This window comes from Jaculus jaculus, chromosome 19 (genome assembly GCF_020740685.1).
Source record: "Jaculus jaculus isolate mJacJac1 chromosome 19, mJacJac1.mat.Y.cur, whole genome shotgun sequence".
NCBI classification, from domain to species: domain Eukaryota; kingdom Metazoa; phylum Chordata; class Mammalia; order Rodentia; family Dipodidae; genus Jaculus; species Jaculus jaculus.
This window is the reverse complement of record NC_059120.1, coordinates 36,716,046-36,721,343: the sequence shown is the minus strand read 5'-3', so window position 1 is coordinate 36,721,343 and position 5,298 is coordinate 36,716,046. Positions and strand designations below refer to the sequence as shown.

Sequence of the window (5,298 nt, the reverse complement as noted above, 5' to 3'; positions counted from 1 at the left end):
CACTATTTTCACTGCTGATGACTTCTGTTTCCCATACAGTACCTAGGAATACCTACACAAGACCCTCATAATAGGAGAAAATGATGACATCAAATTAAAAAAGAGACTAATACAAAGAAGGAGGGGATGGTTTATTGTCTGTAAGTATGGAAGTTATCACAAAAAAAAGGAGGCTAGAGAAGATGGCTTAGCAGTTAAGGAATTTGCCTACAAAGCCAAAGGACTCCAGTGTGATTCCCCAAGTCCCACTTAAGCCAGATGCACAAGGGGACACATGCATCTGGAGTGCGTTTGCAGGGGCTGGAGGCCCTGGCATACCCATTCTCTCTTTCTCTCTCTCTCTCTCAATAAATAAATAATATATATATATATCATATATATACATATATATATGAAATCTGCATCTAAATTTTCCCAGTTACTCTTAGAAATAGCATATGATCCAGCAATTCCACCACTAGTACAAGCCACAAATGACTGAAAGCAGAGATGTGAACAGGTACTTGTACTTCCATGCTCATAACAGTACTACTCACAATAGCCAAGTGGCAAAGAAACAAATAACTCTGTAGATGGATGAGCAAACAGAATTTGGTATATATGTACAAAGGAATATTATTTGCCTTTGAAAAGTGACATTCGGACATGTGACATTGCATTGACCTTGAGCCTTAAAGGTATTATGCAAAGTAAGCCAGTTATGAAATGATAAATATTATATGATTCCACTTCTATGGGGTCCTAAAGTACTTGAAATATACAGAAATCAAACTAGAATGGTGGTTTCCAGAGACTGAGGGAAAAGGAGATAGGGGACTTTATTGCTTCATAGGTATTGGGTTTCAGTTTGTAAAGATGATGGGTTGTGGGCTGGAGAGATGACTTAGCAGTTAAGGCATTTGCTTGCAAATCTAAGAGACCCAGGTTTGATTCCTCAGGGTCCATATGAGCCAGGTGCAAAGGTGACGCATGCATCTGGAGTTTGTTTGCAGTGGCTAGAGGCCCTGGCATGCCCATTCTCTCCTATCTGCCTCCTTCTCTCAAATAAATAAATAAATATTTTTTAAAAGATGATGGGCCTTTTCTGAGACATGGTTTGGGGTGCAGCAGAGATTTTGTCCACTCCTGCTCAACTCTCCGCTGTTCCCTTTCACCCAGGAACAAGTAGGTCAGGAAGCCACGCAGGCCGCAGCCATGGCCTTTAAGGATACCGGAAAGACACCTGTGGAACTGGAGGTGGCCATCCACAGAATCGGATCACCCTCACCAGCCACAACGTGAAGTCCCTGGAGAAGGTGTGTGCTGACTTGATCAGAGGAGCCAAGGACAAGAGCCTCAGAGTGAAAGGACCAGTTCACAGGCCAATCAAGACACTGAGAATAACTACAGGGAAAACACCTTGTGGTGAAGGTTCCAAGACATTGGATTGCTTCCCTAAGAGAATCCACAAGCGACTCATTGATTTACACAGTCCCTTTGAGATTGTTAAACAGATTACTTTCATCAGCATTGAGCCAGGAGTAGAGGTTAAAATCACCATTGCAGATGCCTAAGTCAATTATTTTAATAAACTGACTTATTCAGTAAAACAACCAAAAAAAAGATGATGGGTGATTTAGCAATGTGAATAAACTTAAGGCCACAGAATCATAAACTAAAAACTACTTATAATTATAAATTTTATGTTATGTATATTTGACTACAATGTAAGTTTTTAAAATTATAGCACCTGTCTCAGAAGGCCACAGTGAAGACATAAACGCGTACTGGCCATGATGCACAGAAAATGCCACTCTTCTTTCTGAAAAGTCCTTGCACTACCATCGGAGCACTGCAACTCATCCCTCAACCCTTCATGGATTGTGGGGCCTATGGCAGTTCCTTTTATTCCCTTCACCGTTCCTGCTAAGCACTCACCTCTGTTCTCCCATCCGCGTGCTTCTGATATGGTGAAGGTGTCCCTGCAGTTCATCCTTCATCTTCTGGTTTACTCACTAGACTCTGAGCTCCTGGTGCTCCATCCAGTAAAGTCCCCAGTGCCTATGAGTACAATGAGCACCACACAAAAATGTAATGGATAGGGGGCCCAATAATTTGTAAAGAGACAAACATTCATTTATCTAAAAAATATAAGATACACATGAGTATAAAGACCTCCTTTTAATTTTTTTTCTTTATTTGCAAGAGAGAGAAAGGGAATAGGTGCTCCAGGGCTTCTTGCCAGTACAAATGAACTCCAGACACATGTACCACTTTGTGAATCTGGTTTTATGTGAGTGCTAGGAACTCAAACCCTGACTGTCATGTTTTGCAAGCAAGCACCTTTAACTGATGAGCTATCTCTTGAGCCTCAGGACCTTTATTTTTATTTTTATTTTTTGAGATAAGCCCAACAGACTGGCCAGGATTTTGTTTTTGTTATTTTTTATGAGAGAGTGAGAGTTATGGCAAGAGAGAGCGAATTGTTGCACCAGGGCCTCCAGCCACTGTAATTGAACCAGACACATGTGCCACCTTGTGCACATGTGCAGCCTTGTGTACTTGAATCATCTCATATGTGTGGCTTCTGTGGGATCTGGAGAGTCAAACATGGGTCCTCAGGCTTTGCAGGCAAGTGCCTTAACCACTAAACCATCTCTCCAGCCCAGGACCTCCTTTTTAACTTCAAACAATTTAATAACTTTATGGACTCGTGCAAATTATTAGTTGAATTTTTAATATATGAAGGTAAAAATTTCGTCATGACTTGATGGATATAATATACCTTTTAAGACCTCATAAAGTCTAATACACATACAATTTTGCAGGTCAGTGGTGACTGATGCTCTGAGGCCCTCATGTTGGCAACTGGGTCATGAACATGCCATTTTCCAAGCAAATTTATGATTAAAGACTACTTTGGATCAGAAAAATGATAAACTTGAGGTTTTGTTTCTTTCCTCTTGTCAGCATAGGAAAGAAAGCTTGTGCTGGAATTTTGGTGAAGAGTTGGATATAGATAGCCCTAGAGCCAAAGGTCAGCTTATAGAAAGCTTGCCTGTCAGTTGGGATTCTCTTAGAGAGACAGCAGATACCTAGATTCCTGTGAGCTCCCATGTCTGAACTGCAGTAAGTTTCCTGAATGTAGAAAGTGTCCTCATGGGAAGAAGGTAGCCCCCTTGGAGATGGTCAGTGTGGACAAGGAAGTCAGGAGACAGTGTGCCCCTGCGCTTTACCTTCCTGGAGTACCAGCAACCAAGTGGGTCCAGCAACACGAGTGCATTATCTTACCATCTGGACACTGTGGGACCAAGGAGTGGCAAGATCCGTGAATGCTGCAGGATACGAAGCAAACAAACATTGGTTCTAGGCCTCTGCGCTACCTTCGGGCAAGGGTTTCCTGTAATCTTCAGTGTTTCTGGACTTGTGCACACATCTTCTATCTCTGCCACCAACTCCCCATGGTGTTCTCCCTGTGTGCAAGCAGCTCTTCTCTAAAGTGACATACTCTATATACTTTCCCAAGAGTAACGTGGCAAACTTTAGAGCACATGCAAAATAAATCCAATCTACAGAGTAAATACTTTAGGTTTGGGGATCTGTGGCTTTTATTACAATTAGTGCAGCTTGGCCATTGCACGGAAACAACCATAAATAAGCAGTAAGCAAATGAGCATCCCTGTCCAGTAAAACTTTACAAGCAAAATTAGGCAGCAGGCCACATTTGGCCCATACTGATCAAATTGTTCTTCACTCTACTGAATCGTTTATTTTATGCTATTACCCTTTCCTTCATGCCGTCCTTAGTCAAATCTAGCCCACTTGTGGCTTCTTCCCCAATGCAACCCTCATTTTCTTTCCCCTCCGTGCAACTTCTCATGAAAGATCTTCTGCATAAACAGGAACCTCCCACCACTGTGATATTTCACTTCTTTTCATTCCTCCTTAGCCATGCAACCTCATCCTCGGAGCATCCTTTCTTCTCTGTCCCAATTTTAACTGATGCAAATTCAAGCTCTCCACCCCACTCAGTGTCTACAAAGGCAACACCATCAGCATTCGTGCAAGGCAATCCAACACTGTGTTCGAGCAATGGAGTGTGTCTATAACCATATGTATGTAGTGGAAAATACTCTCAGGTCATCCGTTTCAATTTATGAATCTCTTTGGCAGCCTTTGTTCTACTCTCACATGAGGCTCTGCCAAGTTTATAAATACTTCCTCTGAATGACAATAAATTTGGTCTCCCCTAATCTTTCACTCTATAGATAAAATCTCATTGAGGCTGCAATAGCACTAACACTTAAAGTGAATGGTCTTCCTGCTTGATCTCAACACCCAAAGCAAATGAATTTTGAAGGCCTCCTATGTCTGGGTCACAGCTGCTGGACTGAAGGATTCTTGTCTGTCCCAGTCCTGACAGTTGGAAGCTAACTCACTTGGATGCCTGCCTCTCGGGTTGCTGTATTTTATGAAGTTAAGACCATTGATAAAACCCAGACCGTTTACAGAAGGGCCTAGAGGAGGTCATTCCTTTGGACCCTTGGCTGCACCTTCTCCATCAGCAGACGATTTCACCAGATGTCACAGCAGCGCCTCATATTTTCCTCATGGAAGATGAGAGTACCTTTGTTTTGATGAACCCCGAGGAGCTTAAAGGCAAGGAAACATAATAATATATGATTTCACTTTTGCTTTTCTGTGAAGTCTGTCTTTATTACTGTCTGTAGCTGGCCAGGTGCTTCACATAGTGCCAGACACTCAGAAGACATCTTCCTGTCAAAACTATTTATCAACATCGCAATCATCTCATGTGTTCTATTATCTACTCAGCTACTCAGCTGTAGAAAATGCACTCAAATGCTTTGTAAAAAAAATTTTAAGTGGTTAGTTCAGACCACAATTATCTTAATTTTATTTTGTGGGCTGAACTGATAATTAACTGCTCACTCATTTTCCAGCGCCGTGAGAATTCCCATGTAGTTGATATGGAGGGAGTAAAAACAGATATGTAACAGTGAACAGGGAAAGAAAACAGAATGCACTTACATATCTGTATAGGGAAAAAAGGTGAATACCATAATATAGGCAAAGGGTCATGAGGAAAGAAACAACTCCTGTGGTACCCCCAAGGTGAATCTTTTTGTATCTTTCTTTTCCCTTCTTTTTTTGTCAGCCCCCTACTTCTGTTTCCTCTTCACCTCTCTTCACTCTCCCAATTTAAAAAAAACCCAGGAAATGGAGTCTAAAGGCTATGCTTTCTTTTAAAAAGATTATTACCACCTAATAACATAGTAATTTCGATTTTGAGTTTTTGTA

At 41.5% G+C, this 5,298-nt stretch overlaps 1 pseudogene; it reads left to right on the top strand.

The window, feature by feature from the left end:
* The first annotated feature begins 1,194 nt into the window (after positions 1–1,194).
* Positions 1,195–1,553, top strand: LOC101600768 (annotated as a pseudogene).
* The last annotated feature ends 3,745 nt before the right edge of the window (positions 1,554–5,298 follow it).